Source organism: Camelus dromedarius, chromosome 25 (genome assembly GCF_036321535.1).
Source record: "Camelus dromedarius isolate mCamDro1 chromosome 25, mCamDro1.pat, whole genome shotgun sequence".
NCBI classification, from domain to species: domain Eukaryota; kingdom Metazoa; phylum Chordata; class Mammalia; order Artiodactyla; family Camelidae; genus Camelus; species Camelus dromedarius.
Window position 1 is genome coordinate 10844710 of NC_087460.1, and position 10262 is coordinate 10854971.

Sequence of the window (10262 nt, forward strand, 5' to 3'; positions counted from 1 at the left end):
GGAATATTTTAAATGCAATCTCATGCTATCTGACTTTTAAAAAAACTGTAGTCTCCTACCCTTGTTTTATTTGTTGATATATTTGGACTTACTTTGTCGTCTCATTTGATGTTTCTTGTTCACTATCAAATTTATTTTCCTGACTTTTTTTCACTTTTTCTGCATCTTGGTAGATCAATAAAGATTTCTTATACCCCTTTTATGGAGGTTAAGAAACTTGTTCAGTGTCACATATTAGGCAGCATGAAAATGGAATTTGGAGCCATGCATAGCCTGAATCCAGCATTCTCACACTTAACGACTAGATAATATTGCTCTTAAGATGCAGAGGAATAAGTATTTGCCTAAAACAGTGGGGGTGGAAACTCAAGGATAAGCAAAAAAGATGGTATTAATTTGAATTGATTGAAGTTAAAGAATGATGATGTTAAAAGGTAAAAAGATAGAGGCACGTAGAATGAACTGATGGAAATCTTGTTTGGGCAACTTGATATGTGCTGTCCAAGTAACAGGAAAACAGATACAGAGAGAGGGAGATATTTTTAGCCGGGAGGGCAGTATGTCATCCAGGTTGTACAACGTTCATCAGGTAGTTTGTTAGAAATTTTCCAGTTCAGAAATATTGTCTAGGCTAGAATTTTAAAAATGCATCATGTCTAAATGTCCAGGGAAGGCAGAGATTTAGATAAGGGCACTCAAAGGAACTGTATAATTAAGCCAGAAGCAAAGGATGCTATTGTAGGTAAACACATAGAAGTCTGTGTTGCACAGTTTAAATAAATTAATACATGCAGAGTACTGGAAACAGCAGCTCAGGTAGAGTAGGTATTAAACAATGGTTAGCTGATGAGGATAATGATGATGATGATAAGTTACATATATATATATAATAATATATAATGTATATATTTAGTTTACAGGATACTGTATCAGATCCAAGTCCAAAACTAGACTTACGAAATCAGTCCTTATGCAGTAAATACTCTCCAGCTCTTATTTTTAGCTGAGAAAAAATACTGGGCTTGATATCCCAGCTATGTTTCGCTTCCAGTGAAAAAGGGAATGGATACTAGTAAAGTGATGATAAAAAATATTTTTTTCTCACAGTGATTTCTCAGCTTCTGCAACAACTAAACTAATTTCTAAGGTTGCTAAAATAATCTTGGATAAATAGTGGGAAGTTTTATATAGTAGCCATATAAATTTTATTCCACATAAAGCAGAGTAAGATTTATTTCTCAACAGTTTATTTTTACATTTCTCTTAAGGTTCTACTGTATAATTTGGTCATGTTCAACTATATGTGAAAAGCACTTTTTCCTCTTTTCCCGCCAAACACATCTTTACGTAGTGAAGGTGAAATTTGTGCATCCCTGGGGATTTTATGAAAGAGAGAGGTGGAATAAGAAGTTGAAAGGCACAGAGTAAGTTCAAATTGTCAAGCCATGTGGTCTGTGTGAATTTTACCCAGGGGAATTACCCATTCTTATTGTCAAAAGCCAAGAGATCTTGGGAAGCAAGAAAGACAATTCAAAAGTGATAGGAAAATCCCAAGCCAAACAGCAAAAATGAATGATAATATTCTACAAGTTGTGGAACAGCTTTATTTCAAAGGACTCTTAAAGAACAAGCACAGTTTCTCAGCCATGGACCATTTCTGACTGAAACAAGCTTCATAAAAATTGGAATAACACCGGAATGAAATGGCATTTCCAAATTAATTTACATTTCATTAAATATTTTATTATTAAAAAATAAAAAGTGATTAATAGCATTTAAATTGCAAATAAAATTATGTACATGTTTAACATCCACCCAGCCCCACTCCAGACAGTTTTTCTTTCATGTATGTTTCATCCAGTTCTGATATAGTTTTTTCTTCCCCTTATTTAAAAAAAAAATTGATGCTGGAATTAATCAAATAACAATTTGGAAAAGGTATGGATCCCATTGTTGCTGGGTGTAAAGCTTTATTAATGTCAGTTAGATCATTTTGGTTGATAGTCTTGTTCAGATTTTCTCTGTAATCAGTTTCCCAAATACTGAGAGAGCAAAGATGAAATAATTTTACCAAAATTGTAGATTTATCTGTTTTTCTGTCAGCTTTGTTTTACATGTAATGACCCTATATTACGAGGTGCACACACGTTTAGTATTACTTTATCCTCAAAGAATCATCAACTTAATCATCATAGCATGACTACAAGAATCCCTGGTAAGGTCCAGAGTGACTCTACACTGTGATTAGCTCAGTTTCACTCCTGATGTATGGCCCTTTTGGCGTCACGCAAAATGCCATGTGTGTTCCATGAGGTTCTCCAGTCTGGCTAGTTAAACCCCACACTTTCCCAACCCTATGAGAATTCTGGGAGTTTTCCATCTTACAGCTCTATGGCAATGGCATTTCCTTAATGGTTGTTCTTTGCCTGGCCTTAAGGAGTCATTCTGTGCATGTGCAATTTAGCATTCAGTGAAAGAATCATGGTGATCCTTGTAGATTCTTGGAGCTTTTTTTCTGAGTAGCTTCTTCTTTGTCAGTACTCTGCCTTCCAGATACCAATTCTCTAAGACTTCCTCATCTCCAATTTCTGTGTATTCAATTCAGCAAGATTATGAAACCATGCTTATGCCACTTCTCCGTGGGCCAGGGTCCAGTAATTAGCTCCATTCAGAAAGCTAGGGCACTTTTAGGGCACATCTCTGGGTTTTTTGTTTTGGTTTTTTTTTCCCCTAAATGTTCACAATTTTTTTGATGGTTATTCTCAAATGATTGGAAACAGTTTTTACATAAAAATTTCCAGTTTTATAGTTGATTATGGCTGGATAGAAATTTAGTATTCATTACTTCATCATGGTTGAAAGGTGGAATCTAAAAAAAAAAAATGACACAAATGAACTTTTTGAAAAATAGAAACAGACTTACAGACATAGAAAACAAACTTGTGGGTACCAGGGTGGAAAGGGATATACTGGCAGCTCCAGATTTGCAGATACTAACTACTATATATAAAATAAACAACAAATTTACACCATATAGCACAGGGAAACTATGTTCAATAGCTTGTAGTGACCTATAATGAAAAAGAATATGAAAATGAATATTTGTATATATATGTATGACTGAAACATTATGCTTTATACCAGAAATTGACACAATACTATAAGCTGACCATACTTCAATAAAAATATATTTAAAACGAGGGAAATATTTAAAAAAAAGTAGGACCCGTATTCCATTTTGAAATACTATCATTTATATTTCCTAGGTTAAAGTAAGTCTATCATCTTATAAATTTTATCCATTACTCTTCATTTTCCCTTTTGACATAAAATGGATTTTTCCTAGACTTCTCCTGCTTACATTATCACAGGCATTACATTACCTTACCTTACTTTACATATTCACAAATAACACTAAAGAATGAAGTAAATAGTAGTTTTATTTCTATTAATTGTGTCAGCCAAGCACTGAACTTACCCATTTGTGTTCATCATTGTATCCTAACATGGCTTCAGTAAACCTTTTTTTAAAAAGGGTTTCAGAAACCTTGTTTGTTTATCTTAGTATTTTAAACTCTGTCCTCACCTATTTATAACACTTTTTGGCCCTTTATTTATATTTTGCCTTATTATTTCATTAAACAGTATTATGTGCCCATTAAAAATTAGAATACAGAAAATTACCAAAATGGAAAAAACTCATAACCTATATAACCTTTTCTGTATCTTTTTCATTGCCATACTTTTTAAAAAGCTTTGTTTAGTTATGTTTTGTAAGGTGTCCAAAATAGACAGTAAATCTTGCCTAAGAGAAGGTTTTTCCATAAAAATTCCTGTCTCAAATTATATTGCCATAATAAGAAACATCAATATATAACAACATTTTTCTTTTTAAATTTCAACCAAATGCCATTTGGAAATAGAGCATTGACCCCTCCACATTCTTAAAGAATTCTTGATGTGGCCAATTATAACGGATGTGATTTCCCTAAATGGTGATTTTCTTCAGAATATTTGTGACCAGCTGGAGTATGCCAGTCCTCTCATGAAGTAACTTCCCCATTCTTCAGTTATTAACTATGATTTACACCTCCATTGCTTAGTATATATCTTTGAAAGCATAAATATTTTAAGGTGGCCTCACTAATACAAAATTCCATTTGTTTACATAATGACACAAACAATAATAATTAACATTTATTAAGAATTCCTTTATATTTTATGTTAAGCTGTTGTGTTTTACATGCACCATGAATTTAAATCAACATTCACTATTTCTTCATTATCTTCTTCCTCCTTCTTTGGTGAGTTGAAAATCTTGCTTAAGGATATCTTCTTATCCTCTCTCCTATTGTCATATTTAGTGATGCAAACATCTACATTATGAACATAACTAACAACATGGTCTTACCCCCTCTGTGTGTCTTCTATTTCAATACCTAGACACTGACTATTCACCATTATTCCAGCATTTTGGATCTCAGCAACCTTAAGACCTATACAAGTTCAAAAATTTTTCAAAATTAGACCCTGTAATAGGAACTCATTAAGAAAGTAGACCTTCTCTCTCTCTCTCTTTGTGTACTCACCCCCACACCGCCATACACTCTTTGCATTTATACAGTATAGCATCTTTTACACACTGCAGTAGCCAAAAGGCTACATTGAGATGATGCTGAGTTTGCTCAGTGTACTGCTTGGTTATGAATGAAATGGAACATTGATTTGGGAAATCCGAAGAAAATTGAAGTTATGAATCTGGAGCTTCAGAAGAAGACTAAAGTTACACATATGTATTTAGATTAGTCTATTTGCTGGCAAACTTCAGATTTTGAGTTAAAGTTTTCCTTTTTCTTGAAGATGTATTTCCTTTACTGATGTAATCATTGTCCTTTTGAGGTCCTGTTTATAGGTTAAATGCTGTTCAAGTAATGAATATGGATGATGGGGTGGGTTGTATTTGGGACTATTTTGCCCCAAACATGATGCTAATCATGCATTCTACCTCATTTCATCATAAATAGACTTTTGATTTCTGTAAATCTCTAAAAGATAAAAAGATAAAAGATCCCAGAAGATAATTATAATGTTTTTCAATTGATCACAGCTACAATTTTAAATGTCTTTCTCTGAATCCTTATTCATTTGTGTTTTATTTTTATTAAAGTAAATGTCAGAAACATTATAATTTATTGCTCCAAGAACAACTCCCTCATTGAGATGTACATTGTGTGACTCAATCTTCAAATTACTGTCTTTTCTTCTCCTAGAGATTATTCTTAAGAAATTTAGATCCTTTATAACAGGAGCTTAACTTACTATGTTAATTTTAAAAGTTATAATAGGTTTTCTGAGCTGTGAGCTGATGTTTTATACAAGTTAACATTTTTCTCTGCATAAACTGTTTAATTTATATCAAAAATATGCATTTACTGACAAATACCTCTATATACTAGGTTAAAAAAGTAGCTATGTATCTAATGTTCCACTTGAAAAATGTGGACTCCAGTTAGCAGAAGTTAAGGGAATTTTACCAAACCAGATTCTCCTAATAAGAAAGATACCAATAGAAAATAAGTTTTAAAGACATCTACTTCATTGTCGTGGAATTATATTTTCAGCTACTTCGTGAATACAGTGAACATTCATTGAAAATCAATGTTAGATGCAGTGTTTATCTGAATCTATCTTTCAGTTGCCTTTTTTTGCAAGTATTTTTTGTTCTTACAAAATCTGTTGAATGCAGTAGGATTGTTTTCATTCTTCATTGTATCTGGTAATGAGGACCCAGTAATCAAAAACACCACACAGATGCCACAGGCAAAGGTGAGCCCTTCTCATAGGTCAGGAAGACCTTGCTCTCTCAGTGGAAACACCTGAGTTTTCTAAACTAGAAGTCTAATCGTGAAAATCGCCTTTTCTCTCTAGAAGCATTAGAGTCAAAATATATTTTATTTGACCTATGCTAAGTTTATTCTGTATCCAAATGGTTTGCTAATGGGAAATATAGAGGAAAATATTTATTTATGAACAAAATAGTAGTGTTTCAAAAGATTTCCACCTCTGTTCTTCAGTGATGCTCACGATTCCTTTTCCCCGTTGCAAAGACCTTTTAATTTCTAACTTAAGAGAAGCTTAAAGGATCTTAACACTGATTTAAATGTTTATTAAGTCATAACACAACCCCCTTTCTTAGTATTCATGGTGGAATTTTAGACACAAGGAAAGAATAAGTGGACTTTGGCTATTTAAAAAGGGGGGTGGGGAGTAACAACCGGACCTAAACTAATTTTGCCCAATTTAAATATGTACTTATAATTAGCTTTGCAAGATGTTTGCCCCAACCCATTCCTAATCTAATTTTTGGCAGATAAACAAGGAAAGCATTTCCCTTTCAGTTTTACCTCTGCTGAGTTTGTGGTCAGTGACATAGAAGTTAGTGGCATGTCCAGCAGCAGACTGATCCCTGGGAGGGCAGTGCAGGGGGCCAAGAGGAGACTGGATGTGCTGAAGGCTATCGCTTTCTTCTTTCCAGGTGAACTCATCCCTGGGGCTCTCCTTAGCCAGCTGCTCCTCTGAACTGTCTCTCCCCCTTCGTCCAGTGCAGGACAGCAGTGATGCATTAATAGCTCAGTGCTGGGAACACCATGGTGTGCATGGCGGTGTTCAGAAATCCTTATCCTCGCATGCTTTTGCTGTGCAGTTCATTTTTTAACAAAGGACTAGAAACAAAAATGTGGATGTCAGTGAAAGAGAAGAGCAGGGGGTGAAAGACCATTTTGTAGCAAATGAATTACATTCAAAGTCAATTTTTAACTAATTCTTCCTGTGGCTATTAAAAGAGCTAGCGTTACGTCGAGTCACAAACCAGTCCCCAGAAAATGAGTATCAGTGAGAGATCCACTTCTGGGCATAAAGCATTCTCTTTAGAGAAAATCATTCTTAAAGTCCCTATATTAAGTTTGTTCTTGGTATTCTGAGGCAGGTTTAAAAAAATACAACAGAAAAGAAAGAAAAACTGTTGGATTTATCCATTTTAAAGAAACCATAAATTGACCTCCTGCTGATGACAAAGTACTCAGTAGGGGAAAAAAACAAAAAACCAACAAAGTACCCCTCCACAGCCAATGATAGAGATTGCTTCAGTTCAATTTCCTCTCATAGACAGAATCTTGCTTTCTATTTTAGCCCCATAAAACATTTATTAGGAGAAAATTCAGGAACATTATCAAATAACTGAAAAATAAAAGCCTAATGCACGTGGGCACAAAACATTTTTTATAACTTCTTTGCCCTATTAGAGGTAATATAAACTTTTCTGTTTTATTCCTTTATTTGTACAGTCCTTCCTTCTTTTTTCCCTCCCTTCCTCCCTCCCTCCCTCCTTCCCTCCCTCCCTTCCTTCCTTCCTTCTCTCTTTCCCTCCTTTCTTTTTTTTCCTCTATGAAAGGCCCTATTCTAAGCTGTGGGAAGTATTAGGGAAAGCTAAATTTCTTTTCCTTAAAGAACTTATACTAACAGTTTCATTTATTAGCTTTTACCTTTAATGTGGGGTCTTACACCCTTAATTCTATTGCAAAATACGGTAACAACATCTATTTTAATTGTACCCTAAAGGAGAGTCTCAGAAAAGTGCCTTGGTATCTAATCTGTATAATAGCTGCTTTGTAGAAACTTCTTGGAGGTGACCTCTTCAAGATATGCACGTCTTGCCATCAACAATCCATAGGAGACTTTGAAATGGGGTGTGAGAACTTGCAACATTTTACTCAGTATCTTGGGAGACACCATTATCATGACCCCTTAAATTTACTGTCTTTGTAGACAACTTGCTATGGGAAAGGGGGACTCTGGAGTTAACTCAGCAGCTTCTGCAAATGAATGTTCCATGAGAGCATTACTGCAAACCCCAAGAGGGGACATTAGTCTAGCTCTTCATTAGCAGGGGTGAGAAAGAGCTGTCCTTTGTGTTCCTGGATAGGCAGACTTTATTCCAGTAGGGGTTTCTCTCTGGAATTCAATTCTCTGAAATTCTTAGTGCTCCCAAAGTCAGACTTGTCTTTAATGGAAGTGGGATAAGGGGAATCTGAAAATGTCAAGTGCAGAGTTTTATTTTTCAAGGAGATTGTGGGTTTACAAATTGGGAGGAAAAAAAAAAAAAAACAATTCCTTTAAGCAGAATGAAAGTGCAATTGTAAAAGTCCAACGCATTGCAATTTGACAATGTGCACTAACTGATAATGCCACCCACTTGGCTCATTTACCAATTTAAGGTTATTTTGTAATCTCCCTGTGAGCTTCCCAACATAACAGAACTCTGTGTGAATGTGTGTGTGTGTGTGTGAGAGTGCATGTGTCTATTGCTCTGAAACAGTAAATAACTTCCCACAATGCTTAAGAAAATGTAACTAACAACTCCTTCCCTCTCTGTTACCTTACGTAACAAGGATATTTATGCAGAGGCAATGTTTTTCAAAGTTAAATTTTAGTGCAGTGTGTGGGTGAACAAAATGCAACTGAAATTTCAAAAGCTTGTAAATAATGTTTAAGAAAATAATTGAGAACAGAGGGGAAATAGGGATGAAATCTCTGGAAGTATTTAAATTTTAATAGAGTGAAAGTGGAGTCTGAATAGAAAAAACTTGATAATAAAAATATTAAAATTGACACAACCTGATGTACTGATTTCTCTGTTCCTAAATTTCAAGTGAATACCCACAGAAACCAATCTAAAATAAATTTGTCTTTTTCTACTACTTCAAAATGTGCTGATAAAGTTGAGTCATAAATGCAAAATGACTTCTCCTGACTAAACTTTTACATTCCTTATATTTTAGAATTTTGAAAATATCTAATTTATGAGACATACCCTATATGTACGAATTAGAGAAAGAGATTTTGATTGGGACATCTTTCTATACCTCAGATGGATATTGTAATGAGTGCTAAGCTCAAATCAATCATATCATTGTAATTTTTTAACAGTACTTGTAAAAGTAGAAAAATGAATAAAGGACATCATTTTAAAACATTCTAATAATGGTCTCTGTCAGAAAAATAATTACAAGTTGTCTACTCATCATCATGCTAGACTTAGCTCTTCAAAAAAAAATTCTGTATAAATTCTATGCTCTAGGAATTTAAAAGTGAAGAGATGAATTGCCAAATTAATTTGGTACTTTCTGTATGCCGCTGAATATTTTTCGAACCTGATAGTACGTATAATGTGTGGTTTGAAAAGACGATAAAGATATTCTATGAGGTATATGAAAGGTGACCCTCCTGGTTCTACTTGAACAATTCTAAGAGTGGGGAATTCATTGCAACATGAGGGAAACTGATCCTTTGAAGAGAAGTTCTAAGTCTCTCTCATCCATTAACCAATGGGCCAAAGATTATTTTCCAAACTAATCATGACCAAGTTCAGCTCTTAGTTTATTTGAAACCACTTGTCCTAGTTTGCTACCTTAAATTTCCAAGGCTGTCCTGTATTTTTAATAAATCTTTCTGTGTCTACCTTTCTTCTCATATTATGGTAATTATTACTTTCCAAGCCATATAGCCCATTATTTTCAGTAAGCTAAGAGCTTACCCTTTGATCCTTTTCCACCGGGTAACTTGTTAGCACTTCTAGAAGTCTCTATGCTTCTCTATTCTGCATTCTTTCTCTCCCCTGCACACCCCTTTCTCTCCATTTAATGTCCTTCAGCCTCTGTTGTGTTTTATTTTTGGCCCAGTCTCCATGGGCTTGGAAGCTTGGTTGGTACTGTTTATTCCCTTCCTGGGATCAGCTACACCTCTAAACAATATTTTTGGTCCCTCCTCCCACAGTCTTCCATGCATATCCATAGTCTTAAGATAGCCCCACTCCAGGTGCACACCAACCTAGTTAAAGGAATCTGACCCAAATCAGAGCTCAAGCATGCTAACTTTCTCAGAGATTTCTGAGTAATTATTCCATGAGTTTCAAGTCCCAGTGTCTCCATTGTGTCCCTGTCTCTGAGCCTTAACACAATAGTGGCCCACAGTTGCTGAAATTTCGTGTCTGTGGCAAATTCTGGCTATTCAAGCACAGTAGAGAGCCCTTATGCTGCACTGGTGAGTCTAGCTCTCCTGATTGCCCATTGACAGTCTTCTTAGCCCCATACTCTGCCTTCTTACAGAAGTTTTTCAGTTAAAAATTCATTTCCGGGTTCTTGGTAGGTGCATGCATCACATTTCCCTTCAAGGGCTGGGGATCTAATTCAGTGCATAGGTCAGAT

The 10262-nt window shown here is 35.0% G+C and overlaps 1 long non-coding RNA gene across 1 annotated transcript; it reads right to left on the reverse strand.

Annotated features, from left to right (window-relative positions):
• Positions 1–1581: 1581 nt before the first annotated feature.
• On the reverse strand, positions 1582–6752 carry LOC116151466 (uncharacterized). Its single transcript, XR_004135061.2, has 2 exons — positions 6405–6752; positions 1582–2869 (listed from the first exon to the last, which is right to left on the reverse strand). It is a non-coding gene; the product is annotated as an uncharacterized LOC116151466 (long non-coding RNA).
• Between the last annotated feature and the right edge of the window lie 3510 nt (positions 6753–10262).